General features: G+C 35.9%; 1 protein-coding gene across 3 annotated transcripts in view; it reads left to right on the top strand.

The window, feature by feature from the left end:
- LOC6043470 (very long-chain-fatty-acid--CoA ligase bubblegum) overlaps positions 1-23384 on the top strand; it is a 58014-nt gene that overhangs the window by 7345 nt on the left and 27285 nt on the right. The window contains exon 1 of one of the 3 annotated variants that reach the window (XM_038253149.1): positions 12886-13073. The exons of 1 other annotated variant lie outside the window; for it this stretch is intronic. The gene's annotated coding sequence lies outside the window, so the exon portion shown is untranslated. Of the gene's footprint in view, positions 1-12885; positions 13074-23384 lie in introns of those variants that run through there. One more of the 3 variants, XM_038253147.1, reaches the window with a different exon arrangement.

Here is a 23384-nt window from a genome sequence, read left to right as displayed (position 1 = left end):
TTGTACCCGACCCTCTCCGATTTCAATGAAACTTTGTAGACATGTTATCCTAGGCCTATATAAGCCATTTTTGTGTATATGGAGCCAAAAAAAAAAAAACAAAACTATTGGCACTACGCCCCCCGGGGCATAGCCTTCCTCTAACGTGGGATTTCTGCTCCAGCGCCTCTGACGAGACAGGAGAAACCGGGACCGACGTTTTACTTCACCATCCGATAGAAGCTCAGTGGATAAGGCGGGAATCGAACCCGCGTCTCATAGCATCATCGGGATCGGCAGCCGAAGCCGCTACCCCTGCGCCACGAGATCCATATGTATATGGAGCCAATTGTACTCGAAAATAACATTTGAGAAGGGCATAAGTTATTTACCTAAATATTTTTGTATTTTGCAATTTAAAAATTACTGTATCTCGAAGCCGTGGCATCGAATCAAAAAGTGGTCAAACACAAACTTGTAGGAAACTGGACGGACTTTCTAAAAAAAAATGCACTGAAATAAAAATACACACAATTTTTATGAGATTTTTTGATTTTAAAGTTTAAAAGTCAAATTTTAAGGTGATGTCACGATTTTTTTTCGTTCAAAATTTTAGAGGAAATAGGCTAAGATGTTACAAAAAGACTGATGAAAAATGCAGGATGGTATGTCTTTCCTGAAAAAATACAAAAATCATTTACTAAAACTGTTTTTTTGAAAAGTGGTCTAAACATCAAAATTTTTCAGAATCGATAGCGGGAATCGATTTGTCAGACAATTTTACATAAAAGTCCCCATATTGACCATTGTCCTATGTCCAATCCTTGGGAAGATACAGCGCACAGTGGGCGAAATGGAACCCAAAATCGGACTTAATTGAACGCGGCTGGTTCCTTGGTATGAATAATAGTGTTTCGTATGTAAAAAAATCCGGGGAATCGATTGGTGATGGTTTCATCCAACGCACGAAACGGCAAAGGGTCCATTTTGCCCCAATTCCCCATTTGTTCACCTTTTTTCTTGAAAATCGGTCTGTATTTAGAGCGGAGGCTTTATGCGGCCTTCCAAAATACACTTAACTTATGTGAAAATGTCCCAGGAATCCAGTAAAAATAACCACTTGCACCGCAAAAATCATCTTGGGTCCATTTAAACCCAATTCTGCTATAAAAGCATTTTTGGCCGTTTTCAAATGTTAGGTCAGATTTTAAAAATCTGAAAATATTTTTATCGTAAAGATCAGACAATTTTACATAAGAATGACGATTTGCACTTGATAGTTTGACACATTTATGTTGATAAAAATAAAATGTATGTGAAAGGCAGTTTATTCTGCGTTTGGGAAAATTGGCCCAAAAGTGATTCTTCAATCTTTTTATTTTAGTTAATTTCTATATCAACATAAATGTGTCAAACTTTCAAGTGCAAATCGTCATTTTTATGTAAAATTTTCTGATCTTTACGATAAAAATATTTTCAGATTTTTAAAATCTGACCTAACATTTAAAAACAGCCAAAAATGCTTTTATAGCGGAATTGGGGTTAAATGGACCCTAGATGATTTTTGCGGTGCAAGTGGTTATTTTTACTGGATTCCTGGGACATTTTCACATAAGTTAAGTGTATTTTGGAAGGCCGCATAAAGCCTCCGCTCTAAATACAGACCGATTTTCAAGAAAAAATGTGAAAAATGGGGAATTGGGGCAAAATGGACCCTTTGCCGTTTCGTGCGGTGGATGAAACCATCACCAATCGATTCCCCGGATTTTTTTTACATTGGAAACAGTATTATTCATACCAGGGAACCAGCCGCGTTCAATTAAGTCCGATTTTGGGTTCCATTTCGCCCACTGTGCAGCGGTTTAAAAAATTAAAAGGTAGAAAAAATTGGTTTTATGGTTTTGCCACAGCTTCGAGATACAGTAATTTTTAAATTGCAAAATACAAAAATATTTAGGTAAATAACTTACGCCCTTTTCAAATGTTATTTTCGAGTACAATTGGCTCCATATACACAAAAATGGCTTATATAGGCCTAGGATAACATGTCTACAAAGTTTCATTGAAATCGGAGAGGGTCTGGTACAAAAGAAAAATTCCTGATTTGAGCTGGAATTGCTCTATAACCTTTTTTACAATGTTAGTCTCGATTCAAATTTTTCAAAATATTGTGAAAAGATCGGAAAATTTCACGAATGTTTGATTATTTAACATTGAAAATCGGACCAAATTCATAACTCGGTGGCAACATATTTGACCATACTTCTCTATGGCTCAAAAGTTACGAGTTTTTGTCCCTTTAACAATTATAAAAAAAATCTCGAAAATTAAAAAATACGGATTTTGGAAAATATTAACTGCACGAAGATCCCCGTTTTTTTTTAATATTATAAAACTGTCTTCTCATTCCAATGACAACTACCCTAACCTTAATATCCGCGAAAAAAAAGTCGTCTACTCTCACCGTCCGGGTTTCCAACCAACTGCTCTCACTCTTTCGTTTGCATGTCTCCTCACGTATTTTTTGTTCATTGTACACTACCTTCAGCAAACATTTGCTTGGCCAACCTGCACGTGGTTATTTTGTTTGCTTTTTTTTATTGTTGTTGCTGTGGTTGTACTTGGAGAGTAGACAAATCGCGCGATAAATTAGTACCTACGTTACTACGTGGAACACAAGCACTGAAATCTGCTCGAAATTGTTTTTTTTTCTTACTGATTTTTGATGAGGCATTTGCGTGTTGCATATCGGAATCTGTTGGTGAAGTCGGTATCAAAGAAAAAGGAGGAACAAGTGCTCAAGTGGAACCTTGTTCAAGATCTCTCGCCAAAATCTGTGAAGTGTAACGGTGTAATTGTACGGCGGTTTGCCTCTTCTTTTTCGTCTTCTTCTGTTGTGGTGGTGGCTGTGGTGCTTGAGTGATGTCGTGATATCTCTTTTGAATAAACACGTGAGTTTCGGGGTTGGCTTGATGAATGAAGCAAGTTTGGTCTCGGATTTCTCATCGAATTTACGAGCTCGTGTGCGTTTTGCTTAGGAAGGAAGCATTGTGATTAATTCGTGCGTATTCGTGCCACTGGCGTAATTTATGGGTAGCAGCGATTTGAACCGTGTACTATGTAAGGAACGCAAACCTTAAGGGGATTCTGTATGAGTAATGTTTGTTTGGCTGGACTTGAAACTGGTCGACTGGCTGGCCTTGGAAGGTTTGTTTGGGTTTGCGTGATGAGTTTAGGTACGAATTTTGCACGGAATGAATGAGCAGTTTTGAACTGTGGGAAATAAACGGGACGTGTAATTTGCTATTAATATAATTGTGATTAAAAATACTTGCATGCAATTAGTTATTAGTTATTCAAATATTTTCAAATAGGAGAGAATAAGCCGAAAATATACGGTCTGTCCAAATAATTTGATTGTTAGCAAATCCCCTGAGTTTTTTTTTTACAAAATTGAAGGTAACCCATTTTCATTGAATAACTTTTTTTCACAAAAAGTGCAATTCTGTATAACCGTATTTTTGTTTTTTTATTTCTCAGTGGATTTTTAAAGATAATTTTTGAGTCACAAAGAAGTATGGTCAAAAACATTTTCACAAAGATATGATTTAAAAAAAATCATCATAATTTTTTTATTGTTTTTTTTTTTCTGTTTTTTGTTGTTGTTCATGTATGTTTATTTGTTTAAATATGGTTGAGGCAACACCCTACAATATTTAAGACTTTTTTTTAGGGAAAAATAATTTACAAATAGTTGCGTGTAAAGAGCATTACAAAAAAAATATAAAAAATGAGATAAGGAAATTTCTGAAGTGTTTTCTTATTAAGTCGACTTTCTGGCTGTCGATCGTCTCGATATCAATATTGTCTCGATATCAATACAGTAGTTGTTCGGTAACTGGGCTGCTTTTTAACTGGGCGCTCGATAACTGGGCCGTAGCCCAGTTAAAAAGCAGACAAACGTCAAAAAACCAAAACAAACCGAAATCACCGAGGGGTTCATTGATGCAAAAATCTTGTTTAACAAATTAAAAAAACTTTTTTCAATCTTTTATGTAATTTCAAGTCACAATTAAAGAAATATGAAAAGTAATCATTGTAATTAAATTTGAGTAATTTTTATTTTTATATTTCATTAAAAAAATATTATGCATCGGTAGTCCCCTCGTTATTTTTCGTTCAGCCCAGTCAGCGAACAGCATTCGGTGACTGGGCTACGTTCTCAGCCCAGTTACCGAACAACTACTGTATATATACAAAGAGGGAGTTCACTGTGAGCAATTCTCTGAGATCTAGGTCATTCGATTTTTTTGTATTTTTTAATCCGGTTGAAACATTTTTGGTGCCTTCGGTATGCTCAAAGAAGCCATTTTGCATCATTAGTTTGTCCATATAATTTTCCATACAAATTTGGCAGCTGTCCATACAAAAATGATATATGAAAATTCAAAAATCTGTATCTTTTGAAGGATTTTTTTATCGATTTGGTGTCTTCGGGAAAGTTGTAGGTATGGATATGGACTACACTGAAAAAAAATGATACTCGGTAAATTTTTTTTGTGATTTTTAATTTAACTTTTTGTCACTAAAACTTGATTTACAAAAAAACACTATTTTTTTATATGTTTTAGGGGACATAAAATGCCAACTTGACAGAAATTTCCAGGTTGTGCAAAAAATCTTTGACCGAGTTATGAATTTCGAATCAACACTAATTTTTAAAACAAAAATCGAAATATTGGTCGCAAAAAAATTTCAACTTCATTTTTCGATGTAAAATCAAATTTGCAATCAAAAAGTACTTCAAAGAAATTTTCATAAAGTGCACCGTTTTCAAGTTAAATCCATTTTTAGGTAACTTTTTTGAAAATAGTCGCAGTTTTTCATTTTTTTTAAAATAGTGCCCATGTTTGCTCACTTTTGAAATAAATATTTTTGAAAAGCTGAGAAAATTCTCTATATTTTGCTTTTTTGAACTTTGATGCTAAGATCTTTAGTTGCTGAGATATTGCCATGCAATGGTTTAAAAAGCAGGAAAATTTAAGTTTTCTAAGTCTCACCCAAACAACCCACCATTTTCTAACGTTGATATCTCAGCAACTAATAGTCCGATTTTCAATGTTAAAATATGAAACATTCGTGAAATTTTCCGATCTTTTCGAAAAAAATATTTTTTTTAAATCAAGGCTAACATTTCAAAAAGGCGTAATATTGAATGTTTGGCATTTTTGAAATGTTAGTCTTGATTTAAAAATTTCGAAAATATTGTTTTCGAAAAGATCGGAAAATTTCACGAATGTTCCATATTTCAACATTGAAAATCGGACCATTAGTTGCTGAGATATTAGAAAATGGTGGGTTGTTTGGGTGAGACTTAGAAAACATCAATTTTCCTGCTTTTTAAACATTTGCATGGCAATATCTCAGCAGCTATATGTCGTATCAACAAAGTTCAATAAAGCAAAATATAGAGAATTTTCTCAGCTTTTCAAAAATATTTTTTTTTTCAAAAGTGAGCAAACATGTGCACTAATTAAAATAAAATGGAATACTGCGACTATTAAAAAAAAACCTAGATACGGCTATATCTTGAAAACGGTGCACTTTATGAAAATTTAACTGAAATACTTTTTGATTGCAAATTTGATTTTACATCGAAAAATTAAGTTGAAAAATTTTTGCGACCTATATTTCGATTTTTTGAAAAAAAAAAATAATGTTGATTCGAAAATTTATAACTCGGTCAAAGATTTTTTACACAACCTGGAAATTTCTGAAAAGTTGGCATTTTATGTCCTCTAAAACATATCAAAAAATAAAAAAAATAAAAAAGTGTTTTGTTGCAAATCAAGTTTTTGTGACAAAAAGTTAAATAAAAACCACCAAATTTTTTTTACCGTGTATCATTTTTTTCCAGTGTAGTCCGTACCCATACCTACAACTTTGCTCAAGACACCAAATCGATCAAAAAATTCCTTCAAAAGATACAGATTTTTGAATTTTCATACATCATTTTTGTATGGACAGCTGCCAAATTTGCATAGAAAATTATATGGACAAACTAATGATGCAAAATGGCAAAATACAAAAATTAAAATTCAAAAAAGATCGTTTTCGTAGAGAACTGCTCTGTAATAAATTAATCAATGTAATAACAAGAAATCATTGATTTTTTTTCAATTTTTAAATAAAAATATTTTTTGAAGTTACATAATCGATATTAAAATTTCGAAAGGCTTGAAAAAAAATTGACTTGATTTTGAGAGGTTTAAAAATGTCACAACGATTCAATTTAATAATATTAAACATCGGACCAAAAGTTGGCGAGAAATCGTTTGTGGAAAAATGTTGGCTTGTTGAAAAACAGTGAATGTATTTCATATTGTTTTTCTACTGTACCTATTTTAGCAATGGATTTTATGTGTATTGTTTGATTTGGCTCAAACTTTGTGGGGGCCTTCCCTATGACCAAAGAAGCTATTTTGTGTCATTGGTTTACCCATACAAGTCTCCATACAATTTTGGCATACAAAAATGGTTCGTAAGTATTTTAACAGCTATAACTTTTGAGTGAATTTTCTGATCAATTTGGTGTCTTCGGCAAAGTTATAGTTTTTGTTGAGGACTATTGATAAAAAATAGGTACACGGAAAAAAATGTCGATTTTTTAATAATTTTTTTTTTCCACAAACACTCAATTTCTCAAAGTACGTATTTTTTTGATTTTAGATATTTTTTTGATATGTTTTAGGGGACAAAAACCGTAACTTTTGAGCGATCAGAAAAAATCATTCTAAAGTTCAGATTTGATTTGTTCACATTTTAATTTAATTAAATTTTTTAACTGGTTGATTTTGGTCAGTTCACCCAATAAGGTTAAGATTCAAATTGATTATCAACTTTTTACTAAAATATATTTTTGCTGTATCATCTTCTGCCACGTGTATGCAAATTTGGCGTCACCGCAGATGCAAATTCATCAACTCAACTCATCACCACTCTCTCATTATTATTGATGTCTCGTTCGGGCGGAGGCGAGGCGTCAAACTCATCATCAATCACTGCACTCAATATGAGAAATGAATATCGCCTGATTCTCGCGTTATCACCTTTTTTTGTGGCTGTCGTCACTTATCACAAGCTCTAGCTATAGCTATAACTCTGCCAGTTGTGGGTATAAGATAAACGCGCCAAAGCCCAAAGATCAAAGGTTTTACCGTGCGGAGGGCAATGGCAATAAATTGGAGTGCAGTTCAGATGGCAAATCAAAGTGGAAATATATATTGCAGTGCTAGTGATTGGGTTTTTTTTATTACGGAATTTATTATGTATGTTTAGAGACCATCCACAAACCACGTGGACACTTTTTTGGAATTTTCAAACCCCCCCCCCCCCCATCGTGGACAATTTCCATACAAATAAAATCTTTTTGTATGGAGCGTGGACAATTGCCGAACCCCCTAAGTTGTCCACGTGGTTTATGGATGGTCCCTTATATTCTAGGATATTTGCAATATTGAATTTTGAAAGCCAAGCCCACTTTGTGAATATTGCCAATCTTCAAAAATGCCAAATTATCAATCAAATGTCCGATTGCAATTACCCGAATTGCCCCTTTGAAATCTCGAATCCTAACGTCAACAGAAGTTCAAACGTATTGGCCCCTAACAACAGCCTGGGGCATTCCGACAAAAGTGCATTTCCACAATCAGTTCGAAAATAGACGCCGGCACGCTCATCACCCGCGAACGACGTGATTATGATTACGGTGGGGGATTTGTTGGTTGGTTTTTTGTTTTCGGGCAAGAAAAAGTGCCCGATAAGGTAAGCTCGAAGTGCGTTCTATAGCGGGTCGTTATCAGCAATTGGTTTCAATAAAAGTTCGTTTCCACACTTTTAATCCATGTTTTCTGGGTTGTGTGTATTTCGGGGTTCATGTTTTCGAGCAGGAAATCGTAGCTGCACAAAGTCCAAATTGATTGGAAGGAAACGAACGTGATAAGTTTGAAAGTTGTAGAAGGTCGAGTAACGTATCAATATTTTTAAACTATCCTAAATTAGAAAATTAGAGAATAGGGAAGTAAACAGGTAAAACTCAGACAAAAAGTATAACTTGGATACTTATTTCGAAAATTATTTTTCTCTCAAACAACATATTTTGAAAATCTTACCGAATAGTTTTTTTCTTTCTACAAACCCTCACTTTTTTCATCTGAGATTTTTTTTTAAATCCTTAGCTTTAGCAAATCAGATTTTTTTTTATATTTTTATGTTTTTCAACGGGGTTTTTTCCGGAATTGCACAAAATGTTGTGTGCAACTCGTTGTCAAACTTGATTTTTTCAGCTTTCATTCTATTTGGCCATCTTGGCAAACCTTGACCAACTTGTGGCATATCTCAATAGGTGCAATTTTTGTCATCTGAAACATATCCAAAAAGACAATTTTGCTTGCAATTCTCAAAAATGTTTTTTTTTAATTTTTTGGATAAAATGTTTTTTTTTAGGAAGCACAACTTTTTGAAGACACCAGGTTGGTCAGAAAATCCGTTCCAAGAGACATATTTTTGGTTATTTAGCCTTTTTGTATGGACAGAAGCCAACATTTTTGGGAGACTTGATGCAAAATGTGTTTTTTGGGTTTATTAATTTTTTGATGTAAATCCAATTTTCAATCAAAAAGATCTTTCATATAATTTGACATCGTGCTCCGTTTTGCACCGATGATATTGTAAAAAATAAGTGTTTTATGGCATTTTCAAATGTTTGGACTGATTTAAAAAAATTGATATTTTTTGCGAATTTTATGATGGTTTAAATTATTTACACTGAAAATACGCATATTTGACGAAATTTATGTTTAGTAATTTCTAAGTGCAAATTTGATAAAAATGATTTTTTTCGAAAAGTTGGCAACATTTCAAATGAATTTTGACTTGTTTCTTTAGAGAAAAAATTCTACCCAATTGACTCTCAATGTCTAAATTTTAATACAACTAGGAACATTTACTTATTTTCGTTACGAAATTAAAAATAAATTGCATTAAATTCCAGGGCCTACTGTGATTGAATTTGATATTGATATTGATATTGAATTTAATGTAAAAAAAACTCTCAGCAAGCGAATGCAATTGTCAGTTTTATCGTAAGTGCTCGCACAAAGGGTGCAATGCATTTTAAAACTTCAATCGCATAATTTTCATATCTGGCGACACTGTACGTAAATTTTGAGTACGCCAATGGATTCTGCGTAAAAAATCTTCAAATTTGCATACCCAAAAGTTGACTTTTTGTTCAGTTTTCTATTACGAAAATACATTTAAGAAATGTGGTTTTTCAAAATACTCAAAAATTAGGGTGGTGTCGCGGGCGCGGGGTAGACCAAATGTCAATTTATTTTTTTATGACTTTTTCAAAAAGTTGGCAACATTGCCAAATGATTTTTGGCTAGCTGTGTCCTGAGAGAAAAAAAATCTACCTGATTGACTCTCAATTTCAATCGATGACAACTTAAAAACCAGAAAAGAAATCAGATTGAAACTTGTGTGGTATTTTCTCAATGTTTTAATATTTTTGAAATCACAACTTACACCAATGATTTAAAAAAACTGAAAATATTTTTTATCCGAGGAGTTGAGAAAATTTAAAACATGTTTCACTTTTTAACCTTGAAAATCTATTCAATGATTTCCAAGATATCATCGATTGAAAACGAGTTTCGATTAGATAAAATTTACAAAAAATATATTTTTGATAATTTTCATTTTTTGCAAGGATCTCAGCAACCAAAGCTTTGGAAAGGTCGGTGCTACAATGTCTTATAAAAAAGCAAATAGTAGAGAATTTGCACAGCATTTTGAAATAACTTTTTTTTAAATGCACAAGGATTAAAACTAATTTTAAAACAAAAAAATCTGTGAATACAAAGAGACGAGTTGTTCCTCGTCTCTTTGTATTCACAGTAATGCATTCTGCTAAAACGCTCAACCAAACCACAAAAAAAATCTATCTTGTTCAATAATTTAACTTAAAAATGGATATAACTCAAAAACCCGATTTAATCCTACCAGGGGTGAGATAGAGCCATTTTTACTAAAGAATATAACTTCTTTCAATTAATGACATCAACTTTGTTTATTTATAACGTCAGCACAAAAGAAAGTGACATGATACAAAAAATCTTATGATAAAGGCAAGGTATTATTAATGATGTGTTTTCCAAAAGAAATTGAAAAAGCAATTTTCACCAAAAGAATATTTTTAATCGTACAAATTATTAATCAAACAAGCGTTTATGACAAACGCGAGCATAGCAAGCTTCCCATGCGCCAGTGACGACGCACACCGCGGTTTTGGTTTTCTAGTTTTGGTACGAGCCCATAAACAGAAACAAAGCAGGCGCAAAGCAAAACCGAGGTACAAGTGAACCGCGTGTGCCGCACAGTGCAGGGAAGCTTACCATTCAGCATCTACGAATGTGAGAGAGTCAGAGATAGCTTTTTTTTACAACCGCACCACTACACACTCAATCGCGACACCTTAGGTAGATAGCCATTGGCGTCGCGAGCATTGAAAACTTTGAAAACGATATAAACGATGAAAAGCTTAGAAAGCTCCTATTAGAATCCAATGAACTCTGTTAAATAAACTTACGAAATCACGACAAAATGAAGCCTACTTAAAGGCGATTTTAGGAGCATACGGGAAACAAAGTGTTTGTAGTCGGATGAATGTCCTAAGTCACAAAAGTTTTTGCAGAAACATTGGACAGTTATGCAAAAACGGACAGGGCAAAAGAAACCGAAAAGCTACGATATCTTACATATTAAAGGAAACATCGGTAGACAAGCTACTACAAACGAGTATAAGTCGAGCCAAAACATATATGCGCCAGCATTCGAAGCTCAACTTTACAACTTGTCGACTTGGCGACGAAGCGTCGAAAATCGATGTAGTGTGATTTTTTGGCGATTTTTCCGAATTAAATTCATGCTGAATCGTCATATTTACGAACATGAAAATGATGTCCAGCCATAAAGTAAAACCTATACCTTTCTTTAGTCAGAAAGGCAAAAAGTAAATCGTTCTAAAAATTGATCGGCATTGCCGATAGATGTCATATTTGTTTCAGATGCTCACTCATGGTCTGTACTATGAGTGTAGAAAGAAATTTCGGATAAAATTAGAAACGAAAAATGTTGACGAAGGTCACTAGGTGGGCTTTTACCTTTTTCTAGGAATTTTTTTTTCTTATGGTAGGTTAATCAAAAGGCTCTAACCCCAGAACCATATTATGAATCTTGATGAAAATTTGGGAGGTTGTAGAGCTCAAAAAATGCAATTTTTGAGACAAATAAAAGATATGAAAATGAAAAAAAAATTGACCATATTTTCATTTGGAAACTGTGTAATTCGTTGGAAAATTTTATCACATCCGAAAACAGATGGATATTTCGAAATTTGAGCGGCAACTCGCCCAGGTTCAGCACACTAGCTTTCATCTGCATCCAGAAGAATCAAAATCGGATTCAGGGGAGCTGAGAACGACGCGACACAAAATTTGGCAAAATTTTACTCTACACGAACAAAATGTTACATTTTTTTTTGTGTAATAAAATCACATATATCATAAACATATTGTTAGCCTCCCAAACATTCAATCGTATTATGCACAACAATCAACACCTCAATTGACCAAATATTTGTCCATTCACAAGCGGAACAAACAAGTTAAAATATTTACTATCGATAACTTAACACCCGTTTCGGCGACGACAACGCACCTTATCACCACAGACAAGTGGACCGTTTCAGAGCAGTTCAGCGCTCGCACTGTATAAATTTTAAATTGTCTAAATCCACTGCTCGACCATTGCCATCGGTCGCACTTTACTCAACAACATAATCGCTTATGACCCCAAGCCAAACCAAAGTCCAATGTTTGAGTTTAAAAACAAGCAGAAAAAAAAACGAGTGTTCTTGGAATGATCTTCACCTTAAATAAAAACTAAAACAAGCGCGATCGCCTGTCTGGGGTGCAAAGTTCAGGCTTCTCGTCTCGAGGTACAGCGGGCGACGATTTAGTGTGTTGTGTATAGTTTTACTCAATCTGCTTATCTTGATCGAGGGGATCAGTACGAGAGCGCGCGTGAGATGTTCGTTTCGAAGGGTAATTTGAAGCTGGTTGAGCGAGGATCTTGTGAGCTTGATCTTATCAATTCTGAAAAATCAAAGCAAAATTCTTTGATACAAACAATCTAATATCCAAAGGCCGGCTACGAAGTTATTTTAAAGTAGAAACTGTATCAGACTTTAATTGCCGTTGATAGCGTGTCGAAATCGGTACAAGCTGGTCGTACACCAGTTGACAAACCTCTCGAAAGAACGTTTCTAAGGCTGATAGTACTCGTTATCAAGCGTTATCGCTATTGCACTAAACTATTTACTTCACCAGGAGAAGTCACTAGTTTTGCCCTTTTTCGTTGATTATTTCAGAACGTCAACGTTCAAAACACTTTGTAGACTTGGACTCAACGTTCAGACACTCGGAATCTACAAGTCATCCCTAATCGCGGGGTTCACGGGTGATTGGAGCTATCAGAGCGCGTTGATATTGGCCACCTTACGTGTATGAGTGTCTCACTCCGTAATGAGCCCAAACCCAAACCGGGCTCTGATATCTCGAATAAATTGAGTAATACTCGCTAGGTCGTGGGTCTGTCCCCCGTTTTGATGACTGTTGACTGTTTTACGGGTGTTTTACTTATTTTGCTGTTGTTATTGCTATTCTTCAACAAGTCCTGATTATATACCTTCTCTCTCGCGGGCGTCGTACAATCATCGCCAGAAACACAACCGGCAGGCAGTGATTAGAGCGCGCGTGTACGTGTGTGTACTGGTGAGTTCGGGACGTGCTCCGGGATCGTCGGATCCGTCAGTTGAGTGGAGGTGCATCGAGAGTCAACAACGTTGCGCGACGACATTCGCGAAGGTTTTCGGTGAAAGGGAAACTCGCTGGAGGACTGGACTGGAGCTAGGCTGTGTGATCACACCGGGGGAAGAACTAGCTGGCGTTGGAGGTGTGTACGATCGACGTGTGAGTTTGGGGGTTCCGATCCGAGTACGGGTTCTTCCCGCGTCGATCCTGCGCTGATCGTAACGTGGTAGAAACTCCTTCGAGTGATTCAACGTGGGGAGAGTTTGTTCAGGTGGTGATTTTCGTAATCGCTTAAAGTCAGCAGTACTGTGGTGAGGTATTTCTCGTTACAGAGTCCCGTGAATGCTACTTATGTCACTGCCTAGTCGATAGTCTACAACAGTGACTTAGTTGAGTGCGTTCGGTAAACATATCGCGTCGTGAAGTTTAGTACTAGATATTTGATAGCAAAGCTACTATCAACAGTTATTCATAGTCAGTTTTGTGAAGTGAAAAAGATAGTTGATAGCAATTAAGCTGTGTTTTTTTGAGGTACAGACTGCTTAAAAATATATATTTTATAATATAGTTTTCTTCAAATATTGGTCGGAGATTTAAGAGTGAGATCAAAATATGCCTGGTTTGATAATAACAAATATATGGTCGTCAGTCGAAATTCCGACATTTGTTCAGAGATTAAATTTTTGAATCGTTTAGAAAAAAAACGAAACACAAATTGATTTATGTTGATTTCAGAACATGAAGGAATATTTTTTTATATTTTTGAGCTCACAATGCTCAACATCAAAGGTTAGGTTTCCCGTTCGAAATCAGCATTTGAGTGAGAAGGAGATTTTATCGTAATAATAATTCGATTGCAAGACGGAACAAGTGACAAGTCATCAAAAACTAGCTTAATCCACCTGAGTTGTTGGTAAAATCCCAACTCCTTAACCAAAATTGGTCACATAAAAGTTCTGTAAATATTTGACATCTGACTTCAAATTTTTGGTTTTGGAACGGAACGTCTAAAACTTAAAGAACCTACAAAAAACACATACATATCAATTAAGTAATTATAAATTGAGAGTTGGCAAATTTTAGATTAAAGACTCGTTTGAAAGATTTTTCGATTATATATCCAACGTGAAAATTGATCCCGAAATGGTTTTCATTCAGATAAGCGAGATCCGGCAGCAAAAAAGTACAGAAATATCACTTAAGGGGTTACATACATGTAAAAAATCACAAAATTTCAAATTTCAGAAAATTCACTTATTCACTAAAATGATGATTTTCAATCACTCCTGATAGTTTTATGAAGATGTTTCGTGACTTCGTGAATTGAGTAAGATACGATTAAAGTTCACATTTTTGCCATGCGCAATGTGACCTGTCAAACTTCGTGAACGTTTTTCTCTAAACACCAAGTTGATTCACGGGTGCCACGATATTTCGAGATGGGATGGACCAAAATGGCTGAAAAATCAAAAACTGACGATTTTTATATGAAAAAAATATTTTTTTCTCTTTTTTTAAAATAAACTTTTTGAAAATCCACCATCCAGATTTGGTCAAAGCAGTGTTGAGATATCGTGTCACCCATCGTGTCATAGCTTGAGACAGTGTGAGTACTAGAAAGGAATAGAGGAGCAGAAATTAGCAAATAATTAAGCTTTTCTACTTCTCTAATCTTTTCTTACTCCTTTCTACTCCCCTACTCTTTTTTACTCCTCTACTCTTTTCTAGTTCTCTACTTCTTCTACTTCTCAATTATTTTATAATCCTCTACTCATTTGTGTTCCTTTAATTTCGACTTTTTTACTTCTTCACTTTTTACTTCTTAGCTTGTTTATGTTTCTTTTTTATGCTCCTTTTTTACTGTTTATATTGTTTTTGCTTCTTTGCTATTTTGCCTAATTTTTCTTTTGCTAGAATTCCTGCATTGTATTTTGAAACATTTTCATTCTTTGCTCCTTTCCTAACCAACTCATTTTAACCCCTTTACTCATTCCTACTCCTCTTTGCTCTTTTTTACTCCTTTGATTGGTAACTTCTCTCTACTCCTTTACTCGTTTTTACTCCTCTAAAAAAAGAAAAAAAGGAGTAATCAAGTTACTCCTTTACTTTACTCTTCTACATTTTCTCCTTTTTTTAGAGCAGTAAAGGAGTTGAAAGAAGTAATGAAGTAAAAGAGTAAAGCTGAAGAAAGGAAGAAAAAAGAGAGGAAAGGAGAAAAAGTGGATAAGGAGTAAAAATGAGCATTTTTTCAGTAATACACGTTTGAAACTCCTTTACTACATATTTTTTCCTTTAGTTTTTTTTCGTAAAGGACAGTACAGTAAAACAGTAAAACATAGAAAAGAAAGAAACAAATATTTTAGTAAAAGAAGTTAAGAAAAAAAAAAAAACAATTAGTAAAGGAGTAACGCGGAGTAAAAGGAGTTACGAGGAATAGAAAAGAGTTAAGAGGGAGTATTTAAAGGAGTTAATGAGTAGTATGAAGTTATCAAATATAGAAGTAATCAAGTCGACGTCGTCGTGCTATCTTGTCGCACCCGCCATTTTGACGTTACGAGAAAAACGCGTTTTAATGTTTGACCTTGAATATTCCAAAACGAGAGTACGCAATGTAAACAATAACAAACACGTTTTGTTTGGCTCAACATTCTGTGCAATGTCCCAAAGTTTGGTTGAAGTTGGTTGCTGGAGTCCCAAGTTATAAGTACAAATGTTTACGGTAGTCTAGCTTGTACGTGCGACAAACGCATCCTGACTTTCCTGGCCTGAAATCCCTTTGGCCTTTTGTCGCACTTACATCAATTTTCAGGGAGTGACAAGATAGCACGACAAGATTGAAACTACTTTCATATGTAAAGTGACAAAAATGCACGGAGTTTTTTTCGGTTTTTGTTGAATATCTCAGGATTGAAATCGAATTTTGGGGATCTGTGAAGGTCAAAAGGTGAGGCATTGTGAGATGCACAAAATGGCGTTCTTAACTCAATTTGGCCCAAAATGCACGTACGACAAGTTAGCACGATGGCGACGAAGTGAAGGAGTAGAAAGTAGACTCATAAACAGTTAAAAATTAAAAAAAAACAGTTAGAAAAGGAGTAAAGAAGATTAGAAAGGAGTATTGAGGAGGAGAAAGGAGTTAAGAGGAGTAAAAGGAGAGTAAAGAAGTGAAGCTAGAAAAGTTATATTAGAAATAATCAAGGAGTAGAAAGTAATTAAGAGAGTTAAGATAAAAACAATTACTAAAGGGGTAAAGAGGAGTAGTAACGAGTAGAAGAAAGGAGAAAAGATGAGTAGTAAAAGGAGTACTCCTTTCTAACGAGGAGTAAAAAGGAGTAAAAAGGAGTACTCCTTTTTTTCTTTCTAAGAGTAGAAAGTAGTAAAGTAGAGTAAAGGAGTAGAAAAGATTAAAAGATTAGGAGTAGAATGTAGTAATCAATTGAAAAAGGAGCACTTCATTAACTACTCCTCTTTACTCCTTTCTACTCCTCGTTAGAAAGGAGTACTTCTTTTACTACTCCTTTTTACTCCTTCACTTGATTACTTCTTATTACTCCTAATCTTTTAATCTGTAAATCTTTTCTTCTCGTCTACTCTTTTTTACTCATTTCTACTCTCTCTACTCCTTTCTTTTCCTAGATGAGTAGACAAGTAAAATAGCAGAAAAGATTAAAGGAGTAAGGAGTAAAAGGAGTAGAGGGAACAAGGTGAAAAAATGAGTACTCTTTTTACTACTCCTCTTTACTCCTTTCTATTACTCGTTACTCTTTTACTATTTCTACTCCTCTAGGAAAACGAAGAAGTGGTAGTAAAAAGGAGTGAAAAGAGCAAAGGAGTAAAAGGAGTAGAATGAGTAGAGGAGCAAAAAGGCGCAAATAATCAAGCTTTTCAAATTTATTTACTCCTTTCTGCTCCTTCCAAGAGGAAATCAAGAAAAAATTCACGAAATTTATAACTCGCCTATTTGAAAATGTATTAACAAGTTGTAGTATCTAATAAACCAACAAATTAAAAATTAACGTTTGACGTAAATCGAATGCTAATAAAAAAAAATGATACTTATATTGACGAATTTAAAATCACAGCTTTTGACTAACGCAATCACCTCAAGATTTCAGATGTTTACCAATAACCGCCAAGTCCTATCAGCGAGTGTATTTTTGTAAATGTTCGCATCCATACGGCGCCCTCTCAACGTTATTAATTACGGATTGCACGGCTTATCAGCCACTTGCGGAGTAATTATATAACTATCAGTAGCTGCTCAAAAGTGGCTAAATCGAACTTGACCTTTAGTCGGAGCGAGCTGTCCACAACTTCGCTGCAAGCGTCGCTACGACTAAATTGAACTGTCCATAAGTTGAGCGTTCTAAAAATCAAGTTTTTGCTGAGCAGGTGATGGCTAACTTGACACGGTTCACGAGACTCATAGAATTTTGCAGCGAACTAGGTGTTATTACACTCAATCGCTGCTGTCCCGTAAGCGGTTAGTCCTTGGAGGTCGCAAGTAGAAATCATGCGAGTGCGTTTGAAAACTGGAAATAATCGATCTCTGGCAAAATATTAAAAGGTGGCAAACATGAGCACGTCGGGTAGATAACCGGAGGGGGTAGTAGGTAGTCGTGGCAAATAACATTGTAAAACATTGATAAGAAGATTTATGGCCGACTTCTTCCCAGTTCGGTCGTGTTCGAAAAACGGTGATGCAGATAAGGTGAGTTCAAAAACTTGTCCAACAAGCAATTGAACGAAACCCACACTGCTCCGGAGTTGCATCCGATTTAACGTTCAACCCAGAAGGAGGTCGAAACTTTGTGCAGCATCAGTGTGCCTTATTTATCAGAAAGTTTCTCATCAGGACTGTGTTTTTCCAGGACTTCCCCCCCGAAAGGACATTCTTGTTTGTTGCAAGTGTTGCCTGTCGGTTGATGTGCATCCGGGCGAGCCAAGTCATGGTCCGGTGGTGATCCCCAACTTCTAGACGGAGTGGGGGCCATAAACTGTGCAGGTTTAGCCTGGAGTGCTTCACCCTGCGTGTGTGTGTTTGTAACGATTATGATGCTGCTGGAGCAGCTCTCATCTGCGTTAAGTGATTCCGGGTCAACAATGGATAGGGTGAGGTGGGGTAGTTTGGAACAAAATAAACTTAAAACAAAATTTGAAAGTTGTTTGAGTTGGCAAGCTAAAGCAGAAAACCTTTTGGTTTTGAAAAGAGCTTCCTCTACCCAAAATCGGTAGACATTTGCAAGGATGTCTCATTCTCCTTGAGTGCATCCTTTACCGCGCTGAACTCTTCACACACAGGATGGCACGGGTGTTCAAAAGCTCTGTGCCTCAATAACAACCAAACAAGAAGCCGCTTCAAAACCCGAAGCTAAGCCACATCGCATCGAGCTCTTGAAGTCGTGCCTGCCTGCCATCCTGACTGCACAGAGAGGCAAACGAAGCATGCAAAAAAGGGGTTCCTGATCTGATCAGACTATTATGAGAAGCTCTCACGAGAGTGCGGCAGCAGCTTTGAAGGAAAACATTTCCAAGCCCTGAAGAGGGTGGTTGGATTTGGTTGGAGTTTCTGGGCTGCAGACGACTTCGTCGTCCTAGTCAGACGAAGACTGCAGCGACGATAAGTAATACGAGCAGGATAAAGAGCATAAGTATGCTCGCACACACTGCACAAGTGCAGCGACGGCTTTCTCCGATGCTTGTTTACGAAGTCATTGATGTGCGGAGTGGAGAGGTGGGGGGTGTCGGTCGTACACCCACAGACATAGTCAATGGCAGAGTCACCCACCTCTCGAAATGAACTGGAAGAGAGAGTTAACATGAGACACGGGATTTCCTGGATTTCGTAGTTTACACATGTGAGAACCATCCTCCGCTGCGCGTCTTCTCTACTGCTTCAAACATTTCTCGGAGATTACCCCATTTCATTGCTCGATTTGATACTACATAATCCGTTTGATGTGACTTGCTGCCACTTGCTGCAAGGAAGAGGCTTTTGGTAGAGAGCTTGCTTGGTAAACATGCTTTCGGCTGGAATAAATTGTGGAATTACGAATGCCATCTGTGAAATTGCTTGAAAAAGTTTTCGTACACTAAATTAAATAAGAGTATTTTGAAAATATATTTGAAAGCATGTGATTCGATTCATTTGACATATTCTGTTGCAATACCAGATAGCATTCTGAATATTCTACCAAGTCAAGATAATAAAAAAAACTTCAAATCGTAACTGTAACCTCATGGCAGAATGAATCATCTATCCAAACTAGCTTTCCTCTACCCAGAAATAAAAGATATAAGAAATAGCTGAGCAATTCTGTATCTGTATCTGTTGAAGAAATTTGTTGATCGATTTGGTGTCTTCAGCAAAGTTGTAGGTATGGATAAGGACTACACTGAAAAAAAATTGATACATGGTAAACAAAATTTTGTGATTTTTTATTTCACTTTTTGTCACTAGAACTTGATTTGCAAATAAAACACTTTTTTTTATTTGGTTTAGTAGGGCGTCCACTTTTCCAGGGTTTTGAATTTCCCGGAAAACGAGAAAATGATATTTGAAATTGCGGGAATTTCCGGGTGTTTAAAAAAATCTTTGTAAATGTCTATAATATCAAATAAAAAGACAGCAAATAAAAATATACAAGCCAATGTTAAATTTTAGATAAGTTTTAAAATTCATGTTTTATTTAAAAACGCTTACTGGGAAAATCGGAACTGCAGTCTACATAGGTACAGGAGATTTGAGACAATTAAATTGGATTAAATCAAGCAAAAAAATCAAAAGATTATGCAAAAAATGACTTAAACAGCTGTCTTCATTCGATTAATCCGTCTTGATTTGCCAAAGATGTTTCATGAAAAATGATTTAAAATATTTTTTTTAAGATTTAAATCATATATATGGGTAATTCTCCGCCAACTCACACAGCTTTTGCCCCGACCCCTCTTCGATTTGCGTGAAACTTTGTCCTAACTTTTGTCCCTGATCACGAATCCGAGGTCCGTTATCTCGTGACGGAGGGGCGGTACGACCCCTTCCATTTTTGAACATGCGAAAAAAGGAGTGTTTTTCAATAATTTGCAGCCTGAAACGGTGATGAGATAGAAATGTGGTGTCAAACGGACTTTTATGTAAAATTAGACGCCCGATTTGATGGCGTACTCAGAATTCCGAAAAAAAAAACATATTTTTCATCGAAAAAAACACTAAAAAACTTTTAAAAATTCTCCCATTTTCGGTTACTTGACTGTTAAAAAAATTTGGAACATGTCATTTTATGGGAAATTTAATGTACTTTTCGAATCTACATTTACCCAGAAAGGTAATTTTTCATTTAGAACAATTTTTTTCATTTTAAAATTTCGTGTTTTTCTAACTTTGCAGGGTTATTTTTTAGAGTGTAACAATGTTCTACAAAATCGAAGAGCAAACAATTACAAAAATTTTCATATATAGACATAAGGGGTTTGCTTATAAACATCACGAGTTATTGCGATTTTACGAAAAAAAAGTTTTGAAAATGTTGGTCGTCGTTGATCATGGCCGTTCATGGTCACCCACGACAGATACGGACGACGAAACAAAGAGAAACGCAAAAAGTAACTTTTTCAAAACTTTTTTCGCAAAATCGCGATAATTCGTGATGTTTATAAGCAAACCCCTTATGTCTATATATGAAATTTTTGTAATTGTTTGCTCTACGATTTTGTAGAACATTGTTACACTCTAAAATATAACCCTGCAAAGTTAGAAAAAAAACACAAAATTTTAAAATGAAAAATTTTGTTCTAAATGAAAAATGACCCTTCTGGGTCGATTTTACACATTAAATTTCCCATAAAATGACATGTTCCAAATTTTTTACAGTCGAGTAACGGAAAATGGGAGAATTTTTAAAACCTTTTGAGTTTTTTTTCGATGAAAAATACGCTTTTTCGGAATTCTGAGTACGCCATCAAATCGAGCGTCTAATTTTACATGAAAGTCCCTTTGACACCAAATTTCTATCACATCACCGTTTCAGGCTGCAAATTATTGAAAAACACCTCTTTTTTCGCATGTTAAAAAATGGAAAGGGTCGTACCGCCCCTTCGTCGCAAAATATCAAAAAACGTGTGCTGTGTGAGTTGGTGGAGAATTACCCTTATAGGACCTTAAAAGAAACCCTGGATATGTGCTTAATTTTTTTATCGTTGTTCATCTATTTCCACACCAAAACCTGAATTTCGAGACCAAAATTTGATATTTTTTTCCAATTTCCCTGGACAAAATACAAAAAATCCCGGGATTCGGGAATTCCCGGTTTTGGAAAAATCCCGGGAATTTTGTCCCGGGAAAAAGTCGATTTTACATCGAAAAATGATGTTGAACAATTTTGCGACCGATATTTCGATTTTATGAAAAAAAAATCGTTTGATTCCAAAATTCATATCTCGTTCAAATATTTTTTGCACATTCTGGAAATTTCTGAAAAGTTGGCAAATTTCTGAAAAGTTGGCATTTGATGTCTCCTAAAACATATCAGAAAATATTAAAATTAAAAAATAGTTTTTTTTTGCAAATCAGTGTATCATTTTTTTTCAGTGTAGTCTTTATTCATACCTACAGCATTGCTGAGACACCAAATCGGTCAAAATTCCTTCAAAAGATAGAGATTTTTGAATTTTCTTTTACCTATTGTTTTTGTATGGACAGCTGCCAAATTTGTATGGAAAATTATATGGACAAACTAATGATGCAAAATGGTTTCTATACGCATACCAAAGGCACCAAAAAAATTTCAGCTGGATTAAAAAATACAAAAAAAATAATTAAAACAAACCGAATTCGTAGAGACTGGCTCCGAAGATATAAAAAAATAGCAATTTCGTTCAAATCGCAATAACCCTTAATCGCTGATTCATTCCCTACAGGTTTAAAACCCGAAATTAAGCGCACATATTAACACGCGTGTGGAATTTCCGCGTCCAACAATCAAATCAGCGCGCCATAAAAATCGATAACACACGCGAGCTCCACCCCAAAACAGCTCATTGAGCGAGTACCCGCGGTAAGCCCGTTATCGAAATCGATTCGATTTCGTCCGGACTCCTGCAATCGCCACACTGTTTAAAATCAATCGACATAATTCCAACCAGCAATAGCAGGGGCAGTGGCGTCAGCAGCCGAAAGACGTCCGTCACAAAATCCGATTATTTGTCCGGGAAACATATTTTTCGCGATTTTATCAACTCCGTGGAGTGGGGCGAGGGACTATTTTTGGCCTGCGCTGTTGTGCGCGAAACGGTTGCGAATCTGTCACAATAAATGTTTCAGCATGATTAAATTTTGAACAGTCACGATTCAATTTGTGAGCGTGCGTGCGTGCGTGAGACGCTACGCACGCACACTCGCGTGCAAACATGACACAAATCAATCTTTAATTGGATTAACTATCGTGTGATGTGGCAGTTTGATTTGTGACGAAATTTTAGTTTGAAATTGCACATTTTTGAATACTTTGTAGCAAAATTACCCTGCAATTTTAATTTGTCGCAAAATTGGTGGCAGGATTTCGGCGCTGTTTTTGTTCGATTGCCCTAAAAATAGCCCAATAAAGCCAAACTCAAACACACAGACTCGACACAAACCTGTGGCTATCAGCTTGTTTCCACAGTTGATAATTGACAATCTGAGTTGGGCTCTTTCGCGAAAAGCAAGTGCAATAATTGAATTTAATCGCACGCTGCGCTGGTGCACCACTACATTCGATGGGGTAATTTGCCAAATTTCGTATTTGATCATACTGATTTTTTGGTATTATTCACTTCTATATTGGTTTTTAAAATTTATTTCAAGTCCAACAATTAGACATGCGGTTCGACCTTCGAGATCTATATCCGAATGGATGAACACGGAAACCCAAAACCAACCGATGATGCCCGATCAGGCAAATGGAAATTCGATTGGGTTTTATTAATTAATGGCCGAGCGATAAGGATAATTGCACACCACCAGGGTGGATTGCAGAACCCAGCCACTCTGCCGTGCAGATAGTGTTAATTTTGTGGGATCTCTGAAAGTGAACTAGGAAATCTGCCCGACTTTGATTAGGTGTTCAATCGTGAAACCTCAAGATGTGCTTAACTCCTAAACCTCAAGTATCAATCGCAGGAAACTAATTATTTTGAATAAACGCACACACTTACGGCAAATCGATCAGTCTAAATAGCCTTAACCACCTTCCACCCGAGCTCGTTAATAGAATGGCAAATCTTATCGTAAATCTTATCGACACACACAGCAACGGACCTGCCCTGCTAACGGACCTTCGTTATTGGTCTCCCCGGGAAGGTTGTGGAGAGGAAGCAGGACCCCTTCCAAATGGTTCCTGGGAGCCCGAGTCTGGGATCGGGCAATCAATTATGGCAATATCGGAGTTCACACACCCGCTTAGAGAGGAATCGTTATCACGCGCGTGAAACGGT

This window comes from Culex quinquefasciatus, chromosome 2, assembly GCF_015732765.1.
Source record: "Culex quinquefasciatus strain JHB chromosome 2, VPISU_Cqui_1.0_pri_paternal, whole genome shotgun sequence".
NCBI lineage: Eukaryota > Metazoa > Arthropoda > Insecta > Diptera > Culicidae > Culex > Culex quinquefasciatus.
This window is presented reverse-complemented; position numbering and strand designations above follow the sequence as displayed.